Below are 22410 nucleotides of genomic sequence, written 5' to 3'. Positions count from 1 at the left end.
GGTTCTTTTCTACACCCTTCCTACACATCCCTACCTGCCTTTCACTATGCTTTTCCCCCCTGCTTGCACCCCATTTTACCACTTTTCTACCTACTCATCTTTCTTTTCTTTATATGTTTTTAGTGTGATGCTGTGTGACACAACACCTCACGCTGCTTCACTAAGCTTAGATGGCAAGAGCTATATTGACTATATGTGTTTTTTAAATTGTAATACACACTTACAAAATAAATACCTGTCCCATATCTCAGACCCAAGACTATTTTAACCTGCCATGCCACACAACTCTTAATTAAAACAGGTGGTTTAAACAAAACATAGTATTTGCCAGTTACAGTCATTAAGTGTGTTTCAGCAGAGCTGTGTGCCCAGTGGTGTTGCACAAACTTGATTAAAAAGTAATGGAAAAAATGGGTGTGTGCAATAGTACACCACTAGAAAGTCAAAGACATAATAATGGATATAAGTGAAGCCTGTGAACACAAGTAAATATGCCCTTTTATCAGCAACATGCAGAAACACACTTGCTAAGGCATTAATGGCAAAATACATGTTCACCTGGAACCTTGGTGCAGAAATGCATCAATATAATGCCATGCACATACTGATGGGTGTAGAAAATGTTTGTCACAGCCTGTATGTGTGCACATATATCTTTCAAATGCACCTGCTGCAGCAGTGACTCAGTAGCTCAGTCTGTTAAATGCCTTGCAAACAGCACATTTTGCCAGACATAGTCCTGGGTTCAAATCCAATGCTATGTAGCAGTGGGAAGTGTGAGGCCAGCAAATAATGCATGAGTCACGCACTCTTTATCCACACAATGCATATCAAATGAAATGTCTGCATTTCACTGATGGAAGTCTCAGGCCTGCAGTTAGAAACACACTTCACATATCCCTATAGCAAAAGTAAAAGTGTATAAAGTGTCACATCATGCATTAATAAGTATTCAAAGAGAAATTCAACTTGAGTACTGCAAATGAGGGCCACTAATATCAGAGTGCACCACACAGTCCTTTCAAACTCACAGTGCCAATTAGCACAGCTGCACACCTGACATACACATTTGAAGTACCTGCTTGTAACATGGACTGCCCTCATACATGCTCCAAATTACTACCAGCCTGAAACACATGGCCTGACAGTCACCCAAATGGTGGACATATTTGTTATATTTATGCCCCAAGTTGCTCAAGGACACAACAAACATGTGACCTAATACTATGTTAGTGATACCATTGCCTAACATACCTTATGCCTAACATACTTACCTTAAACACATGCCTTAACTGGACTGGAAAGGGTAGCCTCACTCTGGCTCTGCCTCTACAACAAGGCTGACACAGCGAACACAGTTATTCCTACAGCTTCTTGTCCTCCAAAGTGTTCACAGTCTCTGCCTATGCCTATTACCTGCAGAAGCAACTTCAGACTGCAGCACATCCATCTCTATGTAAAAGGTGCTGCTACAGACCTACCCTCTGTGATTAAGTAGTCTCCATCACCTCAGTAATGTCCAGCACAACATATCCCAAAAGGTCCCTAATCTACATGAAGACCTTTTATATTGTACTGAGGTAGCATGTGATTGGCTGATGATAGTGCCAATCAGTTGTGTTGGCTGCAAGTAGCATTTCAGAACCACAGGCAATAAGAGGCAATGACCTACTGATAAGAATCATGTTAAAAAGGCAGGCAGATGGCTATGGGAAACCATTTTGTATGAGACGTTCCTCACACAGACCACATGTATGCAAAGCATTACCTATCAGCACATATCAGCAGAGGAGTACTGCACTCCATCAAGTATGTAACCATCTTGTTTACATCAGGATGCAGATTTCTGACTATATTTACAGGGAATAGGGATTACATCATTAAGTCTTTCTTAGAACTGTGATAATGACATGTCAATGATCTCCAGATTTGTTACACATACAGAGGATGTGCAAGACATCAAGGGTGGAATGTATATTGTTAATGTGGCACACTAGGCTTGTGTAACTCTCCCTTTACAGTGGTTGTAATAGCACACTGTTATTTGTTTTGTACAGTTGGGTTGACACATTATCAAGGGGGTTGCCCCTTGGGGACACACTACACTAGACTCCAGTGTCTGCTGTATGAACATACAGCAGTATCTGTCATGGCACACATGTAAGTACCTGACTATCACCAGTATCCTATTTATATCCACATGATTAGTATGTTTGCATACTGCGGAATATGACATGTGTGATCAAGCAGTGGATATTGCCAGTCATTCTGTCCTTGCTGTATATCTACATAGTGTACTTCCACATTTGTGATCCTGACATGTTCATATGTTGCTGTCTTTCAGGGAACATGTATGTAAGATGCCTTGCAGCTTTCATGGATATAGAGAATGAATTTATACTAGAAGGGCTCTATCAACACCATGAACTCCTACTGTCCAGGGGGAGGTACAACAGGGAACAGCAGGAAGTATTTTGGACTGACCTTGTCTGTGAAGTCATTGCCACTGGTCATCAGAACAGAACATATGAGCAGATTTGACACCGTGCGATGGACATGATCAATGCCACATGCAGAATGCAGCAGATGTAGCCAGGAATCATGGCACCAATGGTGTAGGGCCTGCAGAGGAACAACCACTCAGCCACTGAGGAATTCCTGGCAAATCTAGGCACACATAACAGCTTCCAGGCATCCATCACACCCTACATCGTGGATGTGGGTGCCACAGTACCCACGGCACAGGAGTGTGCGGGTAAGCTTAGTCAGATCAGCATTGCAATACTGTAGCATTCAGTGTGTCAGGGCGTACATAGTCTTATGTGGGTGTCAGGTCTGTCTGTTTTTGTGGGGGGGGGGGGTTCATGCAGTTTGACTGTCATGCTCAGATTTTGGCCAATATAACAATTAACACAACAACTACTGTAAAATTTAGATATATGAACATATTACCTTGTGATGCTGGAACTTGCAGTGGTACTGACATTACCTCTCCCTCAACTTTTCACAGGTTGGTCAGGTATTGGCCAGCCCATGGTCCTGCTCCTGGTAAGTATGATATTGTTTTGTTATAGATGTATGTTTACAGCAGTGTAATCCCTAGAATGTCATCCCAGACCTGCTGCCTGCACTGCTGTACTGTTGGCATGATTGTCAACTGCACACATATATTCTGACTGTACACGTGTTGGACTAATATCTATGCCTTGTAGGTGTGACCATACTGATAAATGTGATGGTATTGTCAGAACACTACAGAGTGTCATATGTGTCAACTGTGCAGAGTCTACACAAATGTCAACAGTGTACCTCACTGTTGCCGATGAGATTGCAGTGTAATGAGATGTTATTTTCAAGTAACTACAGCTGTTAGTGGAAAGAGAACTGTCCTCATGTCCTACTATATGAGGGTGGATTTTCAACAAGTCTGTCATAGTGATGACAGTGTATAGAGCCTTACATATATCATAATATACTATTGCAGAGCATAATAGTGCAGATATTAGTGTACTGCTTTTTTCTTTCTTATCACAGGTGACTGGGGGGGTGTCTATCCCCTACATAACCTGATGTCAGTGCCTCCTCAGACTCTGATTGTGATGGTGGCTACAGTGAGGCACAGGTGGGAGTTTCGGGGGCTGAATCTGTCCCAGAGGTTGACATCCCTCTTCCGCCCTCATTGTCACTGCACACAGTCAGTATGCCCACACATACCCAGTCCCCAAAGGCCACATATATTGGACAGTCAGGGGGGACATTGAACAGGAAAGTGTGGCAACTAAGTCTCCAGTGAGTGTAGATACTGGCCATAGCCAGAGAGCTATCGAAGTCACCCATAGATGAAATGACAAGGGTGCTTGTATGAGGCCTGCTGTCCATCCACCATCTGTTGCAAGTGTCACATCATGGTTCACTCAGCACATGTTTCAGGCTGTCATGGAGGCACAGACACATTCTTAATGGAATACCAGACGTATGCTTAGGGTTATGGATGCAGCACAGTCTGACCTCCATGACTGCCTCCACTGCATTGGGGACACCCTGGATCAGTTAACTGATGCAGTGGACTGAAGGTGGGCTGAGACAGTGTCTATCTTGGACTGTACATTGTCTGTGCTGGAATGTGTGGTTGGAGTTCAGCTTCAGACTCATGGACATAGCTCAGCAGCCCCATTTGCTGAGAGTCCACATGGCCATGCACAATCACGCTCCCATAGCGGCAGTACATTCAGTGCTACAGAGGGGAGTGTGCTGTCCACACCATGATGTGGAAGGCCATGGGCTCATGGTCCTGGGCATTCCCATGGCGGATATGGTCCCAGTAGACATCAGTCACCATCAGGTACTAGCACCACCTCTGACCTTGGGCATGGAGGTGCCAGTGCAACTCCTGGAAGAACCAGTTCCCATGTTCAGGGCTGGGGACAGGGAACTGTCAACTCTACCATGTATGGTCCAAAGCTGTCCAACATACACACATTTAGGACTAGTACTGAACTTGGCTGTGTACACGCAAACACTCACACACCACTATCAAATGGAGGTCACTTACAGCCACACACATGGCACCTTTCCATAGTCCATCTTACCTACTTCCCTTCCAGACTCACACACATGCTGTCAATCTTTTGGGTCAGCATAGGCCTCCTGCACTGCCACACAACACCTTGTGCAAGTGATGATACCTGTGCACATCCCTGTCATCCTCGCCATTGATGTAGGGAAATGAAGCTATGTGTCTGATGCACAAGGTGTTTCTATTAGTTAACATGTACTTGTGTAATGCAGTGTTTTTTTGCCATGCCACTTGTAATGGTTACTGACAGATACTGTATGCTGGCATTTTTCACAAGTACATCACATACTTTTGTGTACCTTATGTTGTCTGATGTTATAATGGCTGTATAGTTACACAATGACAGGGTGTGTCACGGACATGTTTCTGTTTCAGGAGTCTGTTGGGATACCTTGTTGCATTTACAACAAGCATATTATTATGTATCAGAGTAAAAATCCTCCCCCGCCATCACCACAACAATAATATTTTCTCTCTAAATTATCCAATCAAAGTAAAACAGAAACTAGAATACACTACTCTCCCATATGCTGTAACAAACGTATCATTATGTGGGGACATACATCCCAACCTGAGTCCCAGCTCCTCTCCTTTACAACCCCCAAACTGCCATAAATAAATCACTACAATTAACCTACAAAGCATCAGAAATAAAATACCTGACTTCCATGCATGGATAGCACACAACAAACCCAATATTATTGCCGCAACTGAAACATGGCTAAAACCCTATATTAAGGACACAGAATTCCTTCCCCCCAGATTTCACCTGTCTTAGGGCCAATGGAACCCAAAGAAAAGGTAGAGGCATCTCTCTAATATACCCCATGTCATTCACGATTGTCCCATATACAAAACCCATCTCACTGTTCTCAACAGCCGAACTTCTAGTTTCTTTCCTTAAAATGAATAATTGCAAAAACCTCTGTGTGATAGTCATTTATATTCCCCCAGGCAATATCATCCCAATTCTTGAATAAATCCTTGCCTGGGCATCTACTAACATAAAAATGAGACTATCATACTGGGAGACATAAATATCAACTGGCTAGATATATCCCCACACCACTCTAACTGCAATATCAATCTATATAAGTTCACCCAGCTAATTAACACCTTAACTAGGCCTAATAAAATTAATACTAATGGCTCAATCCTAAACTGGATTTTAGTGTCTGACCTAAATAAGATCACATCCACTGGTACACTCTCCAATAGTATAAGTAATCACTTACTGGCCTTTATACAATGTGAATGTACCACAGCAATTAATAAACATCAGTACAGGGTTACCAGAGATGAATCCCAGTTCTGTCCATCTAGTTTTAACCAAAGGTTGCTTAGCATCAACTGGGATGCACTAAAATCACTTCCACTTGATGAGGCAGTTGAGTTCTTCAACTCAACCTTCCTCAGCATACTAAACAATCTCACTCCCCTTAGACAAAATGGATGAAAGACCAACCATGCCAAATGGCTAACAAGGTCCAATAAGGGTCTCATGAAAAGCAAGGACAAATCATGGAAAATCTGGCAAAAAAAAAAAATCTGACCTCACCCAATACAAACATCTCCAAAACCAGGTGAAGTGCCTAATACTTCAAAACAAAAAAGAACACTTCCTTACATTACAAAATCAACACAAGAAAAATCCAAAGAAATTCTGGAGCTCTCTCAACTCTTTATTAAACCCAGGCTCTAGTAATAACCTTTGCTCAGAAACAAATAAAACACCCATTGAAATTGATGCAACCTTCAACTCCTATTTTATAGATACTATAGCCAATCTAACTGCTACCTTTCCCAAAACCAACTTGTCGGCCACAGACCTCTCCACAGCTAACAGGAGTACACCCCCTATTCCCAACTTTACTCTGTCACTATACCCACCTCGACTGTTAAAAAAATTGCTTCGAAACTCAAACCATGCACAAATGCCCCTGACAATATACCTGCCAAATAGCTGCAAATCTCAGCCAGCTCAATCGCTTACCCTCTCAGCATACTTCTCAACAGATCTATCCAAGAGTCCTATATGCCCATCATCTGTAAAAAAAACTTACATCCTCCCTCTACACAAGGGGGGCCCAACATAGACACCACCAACGCCTGCCCCATTGCAATACTATCACCCATCTCTAAGATTTGGAAAAATGCATTCTTTCTCAACTTCTTCACCATCAGACTCACAACCACATCCTCTCCCCGACCCAACATGGATTTAGGCCAGGGCATAGTACCACCACTGCCCTCATATCCTTCATGGACACTGTCAACCGAGCCAGTGATTTCGGTAAAAGTGTATCTTCATTATTTCTTGATCTTTCTAAAGCTTTTGATACTACAAACCACTCTTTCCTTCTAACAAAACTCTCTAACATAGGTACCTCACCTCAAACTCTAAACTGGTTCACTAATTACCTCGCCAACAGGCAAAAATCAACTAAATGGCAGAACTCTTACTCCCCTTTCCTAAACACCACCACTGGTATTCCTCAAGGCTCCATTTTAGGCCCACTTCTGTTTAGCATATTTATCAATAACTTCCACAATGCACTCTCTCAAGGCTCAGTCATCCAGTACGCAGATGACTCCACTATCATCTGTACTGCAAACAACTCCTCAGAACTATGCCAGCTTACCAAAATGCCTTCACCTCCAATGAAATTTGGATGTCTAATAATCATCTTGCCTTGAACCCCAACAAAACCAAACTAATAATCTCTGCCCCAAAAAGTCCCACCTCTACAAAAAGAGAACTTCACCATTCAATTCTTAAATGGTACCACAATCAACATTGTAACTAGCACAAAACTCCTAGGTGTCACCATAGACGAAAATTTCACATTCGACCTGCACATCCAGTCCAATGTCAAAAAGACACATCAAAAGCTTAGCACTCTCTACTGACACAAACATCTGCTCAGTACATGAGCCAGACTTTCCCTTGCCTATTCTTTTCTATTACTCTCTCTTTTATACCGTGCCCCCCTCCTTACCAACATTCAGTCCTCTCTAAAGTCCAAACTGGACTCATGCTACAACAAAATTGTTAAGTTTGTAACTAATGCCTCCTACTCATCCCACCACTGTTTATCATTACGCAACTTAAAATGGCTTGAACTCCCCAAATATCTCACCTTTATCCAACTAACTACAGCTCACAAACTCATTCATAATCCATCCATGTGCTCTGCTCTATCTTCCATACTTACTTTATACCATCCAAAGAGACCACTCTGATCCAACAAACAACTGCTCGTAAATGTAGGAAAAACCCAAACTTTCAGCTGCCCAGATACTTTACTCCTTTACCACCACAAAACTTTGGAACTCTCTCCCCCAACACTTAGATCCACCTGCTCAGTAGCCCTCTTCAAGACATCTCTGAAACAACACCTCTCCTCATCTTGGCTCTGCATATGTGCTAACGCCACATCTCATCTAAGCTAACTTCAACCATCACAACTATTCTCACCTCCACACTACTACTCTGGCATCCTCCTTTCACATCCACCTGTCTTTTTACTTAGTCTACCTCTCCACCCTTTCCACTTCCCTCTTCTACTAGCCCTCATTCTCCTACCATTGATCCCTCCTGTCTACTTCCTTGCCTTTCTAACCCTTATAGACCTACCATTGAACCAGGCAAGACATGCAAGTACTCTCGCATCCTACCTTAATATCATATCACCACTTCTATCTGCAACAATATCCACTGACTTTGCTGATTCCTGCAACAGAACTCATATAGCCTATCGCTCAGCTATTACACCTCCTAAACGTGTGAAAAGTTTAAGTACCTAGTCTCTAATTAATTCTTATATCTGCTTTGCACCCACTGCATAAACTGTCCTATATACATTTTGCTAGCTGAAAAGTACTTGTATGTTCTCATGTATATACTCTGTATTGCCTGTATAATATCTTTGATTTGAGAATGATTACTTATGTACTGTTTTTTTCACCAATTTTATAAGCTGCCAATAATATATACTAAATGTCTTTATTCATTTAAATTCTGTATTGTATGTGAAATTGGACAAGCTTTATTGTACCGGATCCTGTTTCTGTATACTGTTTGGTAATTGAACTGTTTGGCGAGTTTACTGTATGTGAAATATCTTATATGTGGAGCTTTTCTCCCCAGGACTCCACTGAAAATGGACACTTCTGGCCCAGCTGGAGCATCCCGGTAAACAAATGCAAATAAATAAATAAATAACCTATAGATACACAGTGGCAATAAAGCAGCACAGGATGCAACATCAGCACAGCAGAAATATGTCTTCAGCAAGGTACAGCACTATAAGTGCATGGCTCCATAGGTTCATATGTATATAACAGGCTAACAAGGACAATGGAGACATTCAGTGTACTCATGCATCCTTAATCTGTGAAAAGGTCTGCTACCCTTGATAAGTGTCACCAGGGTTTTGAGAACTAACACATCTACAAACTGTAGTGATGGAAATGACCCATCTACAAATATCCTGTGTCCAGTACAGAGAGTTGCCTGATGCCAGTTATGATTGTCTGCATCCCATTGTGCAACATGCACATGATGTGAGTCACAGCAGATGTGTGCTCCATATGCATGGTGGGCCTGTTGCATGTAGCATGTACTGTTTGTGTTACAAACCAGTCACTCCAGCATGTACTATGTATATCACAGTGATATTGCAGGTGTGTAGAACAGGTAAGATATGTGTTAGTCCTGTCATGGATACTTGGAAGGTATACTGTGGGATCTGACAACTCCCTGTATGGAGCCATACACATCTCCTCTAAACCATTTAGGGGACAGACTACACATGTATGGTCATGACACAGACTCCATAGGACATTTTATCTACACTGTGTAAAGTTGTATCATAGAACCTGTATGGCTGCTACAGTTGTACAATATGCCTGTGTAGTGACATAGCAAGAATGCCACTGCACATATCACTGTTTGCAGTGGCAACCTTGCTGTGTAGTGACTGCACACAGTGATATGTGTGATGACCACTACATTCAGTGCAACAGTGGCAGTCTGGGATTTACATCCCAAACCTGTTGGTAAAGGTTTTACAACAGTGAATGCATCCCCACATCTTACCAACCAGTGAAAGTCAAAGGCTACATTACTCTCTGTGTCCATATCTCCATGTGGAATGACTCAACTGTGTGTGGTGTGCGGACACTACAATATTTTGCGAGGTGGATGATTTCCCATAGGATAGTATTGTGCAGTCGTTGGCATTTAGTCTTTGTCAGTGGCTCAGAGAACAATTGGCTCTGTCTTTGCCCCTCTTGGATATCAGACAGTTCTGTGTGGGATTCTGTGACAGCTCCTAATATGCAATCACCTGCTAATGTACTCAGTCAGAGGTCACTGACAGTGGCTGTGACTGCAGAGAGGGAATAGGTAGACTCCACTGGTGACTGGCATCATTGCAGCGTAGGTTTCCTAATGTTATCTTGCCACAGTATGACTGTCAGACAATTGCCTATCCACCAGCTGACATAACACTCTGTACATGATATACACAGTTTCCATCACAGCTTGCTGGCCTAATATTGTCATACACCTTGTCAGGCCATGGTTGTTGGAATAAGACATATGCCTGACATCCAATGCATAGTGAAACAGTCAATGGGCTAAGCCAGTTACAGTCAGTAGGCATGATCTGGCCTTGAGCAAAAGTAACCGTGTTTGGTCCAGTGTCAGTAGGTGTATGACAGTGTTAGTGCTCATATGCATGCTAACTCCTATCATGGCATTTCAGCTGACATGACTCAGAGGTCTGGGGACACTGCTTGGCACTACATACTAGTTGTCCACTGTGCAAGTTAAGTATTGCACTTACTTCCAGCATGTTGCAAGAAGAGAGTCAGGTAAGGTGTCTCTACAGTGCACACACAAACATGTTAGGGAAGTGTAATATGTACACATTTAGTCATTCTGTGGCTCACTTGCCAAAGGATGGTCCAGGTCCTTACCTACAATGCCCTGCAGCAGTACCGTGACATCCCCATACTTGGCACCAACATATTGCTTCATGTGTTTAACAATATGAGTGACCAGTATAGCCCCCCCCCATGTGAGGCCCTCCCTGATGAGATCTGGCCATGGATCATTCTCCGTAGAACTACCAGCACATACCCCCCCATTGCAGACAATATAGACATATATGTCAAGAAAGCCATTTATTATCTCCTGTGGGATGGTTGACATAGCGTGACTGCACTTCCCCCTTCAGATGGGACAGGAAAGTATGCAGAGCACTACACCCATGCATTATGTCAGCAGCATTACAACTGCATGAACTTGGCTGTACATGACAGGAGGGAAACAGGCTCATCATGGCTCAGAAAACCTGACTGGTGGTCAACTGACATTAGCAGGCTTCACAATAACAGGTGGACAGTGCTGTGTGGAAATTGGGGTGAGGTGCCTCCCGAACATAGAGGCAATACCTCCTCAGCTAAAAGAAGCACATAGTGTTGTTGTGATGTTGTGTAGACATGATAAGTGACAAAAGTAGCCACCTACACAAAGCAGAACCACAACGCACAGTGTAGTTACATATGTGACCTTAAAGGATTGGCCCAGATTGTCAGTGACCTCATACATCATAATGTTACATATGATGTATCTGTACTTATACCTAACCTGTTCTCCCACAGTGTCTGTGTCAACTACACTCCCTTGTCCCTGTCACATGTGACACATGACATTCCTGCAACCTGTCCCATGCGAGCAGTTCGTAACTGGCCTCTTATTGGAAGATACATAGCATCTATTGCACATGCTAGCATTCTAGGCTGCATCTCACTTGAGATCTGACAAAGATTACTAATGCCATTGGACAACCCTTGCAGTCATACTGACACCACTGGCTGCACACCAGCTGAGTGGACAATGGCAACTCTTATACCCTAGCACAGAGGTGGTACATCCACTGATGAACATAACTATACACCTCTTTGTCTAAGTAATCATATCTGTTTGCCCATAGGGGCAATCATCATGGAGCTGATCAGCACACATATATGTGTTCTACACACAGTTAACTGTACACAATTTGGATGTGTGACAGGGGGACCATGACTGTTAGACATGGTGGACATTTCCAAGACAGTCACCATGGACCTGGATACATAAGGCATACAAACCTCTAGACTGAGCCAAGTCATCTAACTATATGCCCTATCAGGCAACATTTACAAAGCACTCAGGCATCCATGATACTGTTATTGCAGGTGTCACTAAGTAGCCCATTGATGGCACACATATGCAACATAAGGACATCCGCCTCCAATAGCTGATTTGTAAGCAGCAGTGCTCAACAGTGTGCAATCCTGGGTCCTCTACTGCTTGGAATCCATTTAACCACAGTTTGCATGACTACTGACTAACTGTGGCTAACAATATTGGCTGATGCCTGCAAATTGTGAGCACTCATAGAGTCACTGTGGTATGTCACTATCCTGTAAGAGGGTATTGCGAACACATGCCAGTTGACATACTAATGGCCACAAAACTCCATGCAAATATATATGTAGTATCATTTCCATCAGTTAGATCCATGTACTTGGTAAGTAGCACATCAGTCGCAACATGTAATTACATACTAAGGGGTGAAAGAACTGGGCACACAGACCTGGCCACACAGATTTACACCTAATGTACTTCAGATCACCATGTCTCTACAATGGTAAGGCAGGGGCCATATGGCATAGCTAAGGCCACAGTCCCCTGTAAGTTACATACTCATAATCTACAAGTACTCTTCCCTCTTGCACACAACAGCATGGTCCCTCAGAAGGAAACTTCACATCTTCAGTATGTGTTCAGTGGGGATCATTTGCTATGACTGTCATTGTTGTCTATGGCATATAGACTTCTCAGAGGTGATCTGTGCCTTGCATATGGGGCAATGTGTGACCCTGCTTGATTGCATATGCTGCCTATCTGTCAGAGGCATGGTAGATGGATAATTCACTGTAAGGACATTAACCTCATATGTGACGTCAGTACTACATACTTGTGGTAGAGATTTGTCTAGGAGACTTAAGCACACCCTTGAAACAGAACCCTGTCTAATGGCACACAGAGTACTTCAGTGCACCTCAGCACATGCCATCTGTATGACTGGCTGGGCGACCATCATCTTAACACAGGGTATCTGCCTGTGTCCCTCTTGGACTGAGGCAATATGTGCTGATCCTGTAACTACGGGTATAAATATGTCTATGATTGCGAGGGCTGTATGGTCATTATGCTAGTGAAGTTCAAACATCATATGGTTCCTTAACATGATGTAAAATGCTCTAACAGACTCACACACAAACATGTCTACATTGAGGCTAACAGCACTTACAATCACTGAGTACAGGACATGCCAAGACACACACATAGTACAAGTTGGCTGCATGTAGATGAGAACACTTACCTATGTAATGGTACATACTACAGATCACAGTACATGATGCAAGCAACACACCTCATGTCTGCTGGTACTATCAGTTTAGGACATATTATGCTTGATGACATCAGCAGGCCTTGTTGTGGTCAGTCCTTTGGGGGGGGGCCACATCACACCCTACAAATATAATACTGCAAAACTCTACCTATTTCTAAGGTACCAAGGTGATCACACTTATGACGCATGCACATATACACACACCAAGTAGCCTGGAGTGAGATTAGATCCGCTTCATGTCAAGTTTTACACACTGTAGCTTACAGTATTTATAGTGCACACCATGACTTAAGTCTGATGCTGCACTGTCAGCCGGTAATCTTAAGGTGGATGACATCATCAGGCCTTGTAGAAGAGGACCATTTGGAAGCCAGCAGCAAGTTACAGGGCCAAAAAGTGCATAAGCATTGCACCAAGTAGCCTGTTGTGAGATTAGAACACCTGCTTATCTAGTCTTATACAATATAGATCACAATGTCTATCGCATGTGCCACATGTTAATTCTGTTGCACATATGTTTGCAGGCATAGTGCTTGTGGATTACACAAACTAGGCTTGTGTTGAACAGCATCTTTGGCCTGCAGAGAGATATTGCTTCGTAGTGTTATCTGCATCTAGTATCCTAGCAGTGAGATAACTGCTATTATCCTAGCTATGTGTGTACAGTAACCAGTATGGTCATATGTGGCTGTTTTCACTTAGGTAAACCTGTGGGCAGAAACAATGTGCCCTGTCCATGTGTGCATTGACAACATTATACATTACACCACCTGCTCATCTGTATCTGTCTATTTGGTGACATCCAGCAGGCACAGGTGTCTGTAGGTAAGTGGATTCTGTACTGTTGCACCCTTAGTTTGGATCCTTTGAGCAGCAGTATGGATGTGTGGCACTGCAGATTTACTCACCATTATTAGGGTATGTAGGACAATACAGACATCTGCACACATATTTATGTATATAACAGGGATGTATATATAACTGTAGCTCTGTGTGTACACACACACACACACACACACACACACACACACACACACACACACACACACACACACACACACACACACACACACACACACACACACACACACACACACACACAGTGGATATAAAAAATTTACACACCCCTGTTAAAATGTCAGGTTTTTGTGATATAAAAAATTAGACCACAATAAATGATTTCAAAACTTTTGCCACCTTTAATGTGACTTTGCTAGAATCTCCCTGTGTTCTGCTTAACTGTAACAAAAAAAAATTACACTTGTTTCCTGCCTTTCCTGTAACTAGTTTAGTCCAGATACATATTTGCTATATCCAGGACTGTTTGTAAGCTTCTGAGCTTCCCAAGCCTTTCTGTGTTGGAGGGAAGCCTGCTAGCTTATCAGTGGGAGTGTTAAGCACTAGGTAACCTATCTACCACATAAGGAGTGGTTTCTGGCCCAGAAATTGTAGTTATTGGCTGTTTGGACAATTTGTCCATCTCGCTCAACTTTCAGATTTAAAAGCCCACATTTGCACTTGTTTCTTTCCTGTAACTAGTCTAGTTCAGATACAGATTCTTAGTTTAGCACTTGAATTTGCTTATTCATGCTCAGCACTTGTTCAGAACTTGTTTTAAGCACTAAATAAGCTACAAATTACTACAGCACTCAACCTTCCTCATTACCTAGAGGAAAACAGTTTTTTGTACTTACTTTCCTCACTTGCTTAGAGAAAAACCACTCTTGTACTCACTTTCCTCACTTGTCTAGAGGAAAATAGTTTTTTATTCAGGCATGTCCAAGGGTCAGCTCTCAGTGTTCTCTCCTGTCTATCTGATGAATCTGGGCATCTTGGGGCAATGTAGCAATTGCCTCATGTACAGAGACAACCCTCTCCTCCTACAACCCAACACTACAACCTCTGAGAGCTGCACATATCTAGCCAAACTGGAGGTAAAGCTCTCTCCAACCAAGACTGAACTTGACAGTCAACAGCAGAAGGCAAATACTTGGACCACACCCCACTCATCACATAGTCCCACCTTATCCACCAAAATCCACACATAGAAACACAAAAATATTCACGGAGGATCTCACTAATAATCTGCTCAAGTAACAGAAACCTCCAAAGCAGAAATGCAAGCAATCTCCACCCCCAAATACAACCCAAATAACACATAGCCCACAGACTCAGTGTGCCACTCAACCACAGCCCATAAGGCAAAACAACGTACCCAACACACTAGTCATAGGTGACTCTATAGTCAGGCACACTGACGCCCCACTCACCCAAGCTAAACAAGGAGAAGGTTACTGTCAGCTGCCTGTCGGGTGCCAGGATCTGCCACATAACACACACACTCAGGTCACTCTACAACAAGTACAAATATGACTCTGTCATTGTCCACATTGGTGTGAATGACCTGAGATGTACCTCCCTCTCCGATCTTGTAGCCAAGGCAGGTATGACCTTAGCCCTGAGCAGTATCCTGCCATCGCCCAGAATGATAATGCAGTACAAGGACAAAATTATTCACTTCAACAATTGGCTAAGCTTCTGGTGTCATTCTAAGGGGTTCCAGTATCTGTCTGCATGGGCCAACATGGTCGACAGACCATGATGCTTTGGCAGAGATGGCCTGCACCAGTCAGCCCTGGGATTACATATACTGGTTAAGGCTCCTGCCACCCTTATAGTGCCTTTTTTAGGCAAGGTTCAAATGACAAATTTACCACCATAACAGGAACAGGCAAGCAAAAACTGAGGGTAATGCTACTCAATTCTAGAAGTCTAAATCTCAAAATGCACTCCCTCAAGGCACTCCTTAAAATGGAGAGCATTGATATCTGTGCAGTGACTAAGACCTGTTTCAAGACTCCAGAGAGCACCCCTGCATTACCAGGCTATAACTCATACCACACTTTTCGGCCATCTAACCTGGACTGGAACACCAAAGGCTGAGGTGTGTCCATATTCATTAAGGATATTCACACCTCCAGGCTAGTTGCTCAGCAAAATGCATCTGAGGTTATCCAAGGGCAACTAACTCTGGGCAAAACTGCAATCCAAATTGTAGCTTGCTACAGATCCCGCACCATGCCCCAGGATTCCCACTCTTCTTTTCTTGATATGCTGGAAAATATTAGGTTTCAACCAAACACCCTAATAATGTGCAATTTCAACTACCCCACCATTAACTGGGAAAACTACTCATGTACCAACTCTTCGCTCAACGCTTTCTGGAATTCATAAATTCCAATGCCCTGGATCAACTTATCCACACCCCCACCAGGGGCAACAATATCCTAGACCTAGTCATTATCAACATGAGTGACCGGTGTTCCACACCTGAAGTCAACTCCTCATTGGTCAGATCCAACCATAAACTAATCACTCTAGATATCCACATCCTGCGCCCACAACCCCACCCCCCATTAAGGAAACCATGGTAAAAAATTTCTCCAAAGCCAACTTCATGCTTCTTAAGTGGCGAACTTCATGACACCCATGCAGATGGGCAATACAGTTATGACTGCTGAATCCTACACAAATGCACTCTGTAAGCACTTATACGAGTGCATGGATTGTGCTATCCCAAACAGAACCAAGATGTTATCTTCCAAAAAAAGGAAGCCAGTCTGGTGGTTTCCTGCCATAAGCAAACTCTACAACAGAAGGAAGAAACTGTTGTAAAAGAGAGTAAAATCCCATGAGTGGAGGAGCTCAGTAAGAGGGTGAGATCCCTTATAAGATCCCTTATAAGATCCTCCAAAGCTAGCTATGAAAACAAAATCACCACTGATTCTAGGGACAACCACAAAGCATTATATAGCTATGTCAAGAATCTCAATGGCAACACCCAGATCTGCTCTGTTACAGCACAATGGCATGAAAATTACAGAACCAACTGATATTGCTAACATCCTGGCAGATAGGTTCAGTGCTAACTTTACCTCCCGCTCACCATTAAAGAGTCCATATCTATACAGGAAGAATGCAGAGTCCTGGTAATCACAGCTACGCAGGTAAAAGCTGCACTCTCTAAAGCCAAAAACATAGCATCCATGGGACCAGACAACATCCCAGGCTGCGTTTTACACAAACTTCAGAATGAACTGGCTCCCCACCTAAGTATCATGTTCAGTCATAGCCTCACATCAGGCTTTGTGCCCACTGAATGGTGCACAGCAACAGTTATCCCATGCCACAAAGGGGGAGCCACCACTGATCCTGGGAACTATCACCCTATTAGCCTGATGAGCCTGGTCTGTAAGGCCATGGAACATATCATCATGGAATTCATAAACAAAGACATAGGTAACCTCCAAACTCTGGACCCCACCCAGTTCGGGTTTGTGAAAGGCAGATCATGCTTCCTGAACCTGATCGACTTCTTTGAGGCAGTCACCAATGCCGTAGATGAGGGTAAGGAGGTTCACACAGCCTATCATGACCTCGCCAAGGCTTTCAACACCATCCCCTATTCTGGAATTATAGTTAAACTCACTAAATGTCACAAGATGGGTTACCAACTGGCTCACTGACAGAGCCCACACTGTAAAAGTTGCAGATTCCAAATCTGACTTCAAACCAGTGGCAAGTGGAGTACCACAGGGTTCAGTCCTGGGACCTCTCCTGCTTGGTATCTACTTATCTGAAGTACAGGCTAACACAGAAGGCCTTTGGCTAAAAAAGTTCACATATGACTGCAAACTAGGAGCCATAGTCGAGTCCCCAAAAGATGTGGACATCCTACAGAAGGGGTGGGAGGCAAAAACACAAGGTGCAGGGTTTGATTCTCACTTGGGGTATTGGCTAGGCTTAAAATGGGTACTAATCTATGAATCTATGAATCTATGAATCTAAGAAGGGCCTCACTGAGACAGATGCCTGGTGTCAGAGCCATGGCCTTAAGCTCAATGCCAAAAATTGCATTGTCAGCCCCTTTGGTAAAGACTCTGTACCCATGAACTACCACATAGGTGGCAGTCTACTTAATGCCGAATGTGTGATAAGAAACCTTGGGACCCAGGTGGACAGTAGTCTCTACTTTGATAATCACATCGCCACAGTAGTCAGAAAATCCTTCTACATGGCACACCTCATCACAAAAAGGTTCTCATCCAGGAAAAAAGAGGCAAGTGTTCCCTTCTACTCGACACTCATTAGAGCCATTACAGAGTACAACACCTCTTTTGGAATGCACCTCACAAGAAATCTGCAGCAGCTGGAAAGGCCACAGAAGTACCTCACAAAGAGCATTACTGGCCTCAAACAGATGCCCTACACTGATCGTCTCAAAAAACTCCAGCTTTACTGCATAGCATATCGCCTACTCCGAGGTGATCTCTGCCTAACATATAAAGCTATGTCAAACTCAGAGCTGTTGGACATGCTACACCTAAAGAAAATCCCAATCCCTCTGAGCTACATGCTCTAGGGACCTAAACCTTGTCATCACAATAAACAGGACATGCTGTAGGGATAGATTCCTGTCCCAGAGACTTCCCATACTTTGGAACAAGCTACCCATCTATGTCAAGCAAAGTTCCTCATTAGCACTCTTCAAGAAAAATCTTGATGAGTGGATGGGAAATAGGAAATACACCCAGGGGATCACTTCTGTGGCTCTGCTCAACAGGAGCACAGGAAAATAACTTTCTTGGGTGGTGTAAGCCAGACAACCTTGTTGGCTAGGCTTACTTAGGCCTTTGCACCAATAGCCTAGTACCTACCTATGAAGCTACTTACCTATTAACCTATAACCTGTACAATTCAATTGAGTTAAAGGAAAGAATATAAAAAATAAAAAAACATACACTACGCTGGTTGCATAAGTGTGCACACCCTTAAACTAATACTTTGTTGAAACACCTTTTGATTTAATTACAGCATTCAGTCTTCTTGAGTACACACCTGCCATCAATTAAAGAGACTCTGATTAACCCCAAATAAAGTTCAGCTATCCTAGTAGGATTTTCCTGACATTTACACAGTTGTCTGGTACAGCAAAAGCCATGGTTTGCAGAGAGCTTAAAAAGCATCAAAGCATTGTTGAAAGGTATCAGTCAGGAGAAGGGTACAAAAAATTTTCCACAGTATTGGATATACCATGAAACACAGTGAAGACAGTCATCAAAAAGAGGAGAAAATATGGGACAAAAGTGATGCTGCAAAGAACTGGACATCCCTCCAAAATTGATGAAAAGACAAGATGAAAACTGGTTAGGGTGGCTGCCAAGAGACCTGCAGGAACACTAAAGGAGTTGCAGGAATTTCTGGGAAGTACTGGTTGTGTATTGCATGTGATAACAATCTCCTGTATTCTCCATATGTCTGGACCATGGGGTAGGTTTGCAAGATGCAAGCCTTCTCTTACACAGAAAAACATCAAGGCCCAGCTAAAAATTGCAAAACAATACATCAAGTCTCCCAAAAGCATGTGGGAGAATGTCTTATGGTCTGATGAGACCAAGGCTGAACTTTCTGGCCACAATTCCAAAAGGTACGTTTGGTGCAAAAACAACACTTCACATCACCAGAAGAACACCATCCCCACAGTGAAGCATAATGGTGGCAAATGATGCTTTGGGATTGCTTTTCTTCAGCTGGAACTGGGGCTTTAGTCAAGGTGGAGCGAATTATGAACAGTTCCAAATACCAGTCACTTTTGGCACAAAACCCTCATGCGTCTGCTAGAAAGATGAAGATGAAGAGGAATTTCACGTTTCAACATGACATTGACCTCAAGGATATATCCAAATCAACAAAGGAATGGCTTCGCCAGAAGAAAATTAAAGTTTTGAAATGGCCCAGCCAGAGCTCAGACCTAAGTCCAATAGAAAATCAGTGGGGTGACCTGAAGACGGCTGTGCACAAAAGATGCCTTCGCAATCTGATAGATTTTGATGGCTTTTGAAAGGAAGAGTGGGCAAATATTGCAGATGTGCCATGCTGATAGACTCCTACCCAAGAAGACTGAATGCTGTAATTAAATCAAAAGGTGCTTCAGCTAAGTATTAGTTAAAGGGTGTGCACACACAACAAAGTATGAGTTTAAGGGTGGGCACACTTATGCAACCAGCATATTGTATTTTTTTTATGTTTTATATTTTCTCCTAACAGATTTGTTTGTTTTTCCATTCAATTGTGCAGGTTATTGGTAACATTAAAGGTGGGAAAAATTTTGAAATGATTTATTTGGTCTCATTTTTTTAAATCACAAAAACCTGGCATTTTAACAGGGGCGTGTAAACTTTATATATCTACTGTATATATTGGTATATATCTATTTGACACTATATAGAGATAGATATACTATGTATGTGAGAGAGAGATAGTGACAGACAGATATGTATACGTATATGTCTGTATGTATACATAACAAGTAATTTTGATGAAGGGGCACTAGAATTTCACTCATTTTAACTAAGTATATGGGCATGCCCATTGGGATTGTTAGTACTTATAAAGTGACTCCAGCCCACACCTACCAGTACTCCAGTCTGGGATTTTGTGTGTTAAAGACAATTGCATCTGTCCCTGTTTCTGCAGTACTGCACTTTACTCAAAATGTCCACGGCATTCCCCAGCTGTCTGCTGTATTTAATATGTGACTGAGGTTCATATCGTTACAGCACACACAGACTGAAAGTCTGTGAAAAACACCAACATAACAATACCTCACATGCAAAAGATGTAATTACTTCCAGAGCAGAACCATCAGCACCATCACCCATAATAACTTCCCTAGTCCACTGAGCCACACAGGCTGCCAGCCAGAGTGGAGTCATTTATCACACAATCAACAGCATAAATATGTACGTTGTTATTCATGCGTTAAGTATGACATACAATGTGTGATTGAGTTCTATATTACAGCCCTGAGATTGCCTGGTCTGCTGATATACCATTGCTGACTTCCTGTTAAAGCAGTTATATGGGAACACTGCTGTGTTGGGGGTGGGTGGAACAACAGCACATGATCTGCTAGGATAGACAGTAGTCCAAATATCTTATGACCCCTCTGTTTAACACCCCCCTTGACTGATGTAGTGAATATTCCAACTATGAGGCCTAGTTATTATTAGGGAACACATATTATTGGATTGGGTATCTATAAGTCCTATGTGGATCTTACCTCTGTCCACATAGCCCACTATATTTCCTTGCGTAAACGCAGCAGATCCATACATATGGTACCATATTATAGTAATCCTTACAAGTAGTGTGCAGGTTAGAGACTTACATTGTAAATGCAGCAGTTTAGATGACTGTGGTTTAGGGCTGACTCTGTGTGATGCAAGCAGTACACAGCCGATACATGGATAGGTACAGGTTATGTGGGTTGCCTGGCATCAACAATTTTAATATATGTATGTGAGGAGTAAGGTGTCAGTCCCTAGGGCCCTAGGTTATCAGTGAATGTGCTATGCGTTGTCTCTTAGCCAATGCCAGGGCATACTGAGCAAACCTACGTCTGTCTATAGGGACATGATCAGGGAGTTCCTCCTCTGAGTCCTCCTGTGACCGTGGCTGTGGTGACCTAGGCACTGGTGGGGGCTGTGTATCCCTTTCCTTTGCTGAGCCTGTTGCAGCTGATTCCACAGGATCATATTGTGTAGCATGGCATATACTGAGAACATATGTGCACATGTTGCTAAAGAGTACTGCAGGGCTCCACCAGATATATCGAAGCACCAAAACCATGCCTTCAGAAGACCCAGCACACGCTCTATGATGTTCCTAGTTTGTGAGTGTGCATCATTATGGCATTCGTCAGTGGGTGTGTGCACATTTCTGATGGGTGTTATCATCCACAGTTCCAGTGCATAGCCAGCATCTCCTAGTACATGGCATTGTGGGATGTCCCCCCTAGCAAACATCTGGTACAGCTGTGATGGGTGCCAGATATGGGAGTTGTGATAACTGCCAGAGCTGCCAGCACGCACATTCATGATAATCCGCTGGGCAATGCACACAACGTGGCAGTTGATGGAGTGGTACCCCTTGGGGTTGATATAGATTCTACTCTCCTCACCAGGTGATGACTTGATGTGTGTATGAGTGAAATCTATGGCACCCTGTACCTCAGGGTAGTATGATACATGGTAGAAGTGTTGCATATTGCTGGCCCTTACCTCAGGGGTGTGGAGAAAAGACATTTTCTTATTGGCATGTAGTGGCATGGCATCCTGGAACTGGTGGAATACTGTGAATGCTAATGCCTGTGAGACCCCCATCATGTCCCTAGTTGGTCTTTGGACAGTGCCTGTAGCTAGTATCCTAAGGGCCACACATGCCTTTGTTTCCAGTGAGATGGGTTCCCCTCTGTTGGCCCTAGGTCTGAGTTGAAGGTGACAGAGTTCAGTGAGCTCTTGC

This window comes from Protopterus annectens, chromosome 3.part0 (genome assembly GCF_019279795.1).
Source record: "Protopterus annectens isolate FY-2018-M chromosome 3.part0, PAN1.0, whole genome shotgun sequence".
Lineage (NCBI taxonomy): Eukaryota > Metazoa > Chordata > Ceratodontiformes > Protopteridae > Protopterus > Protopterus annectens.
Note: the sequence above shows the minus strand (reverse complement) of the source record.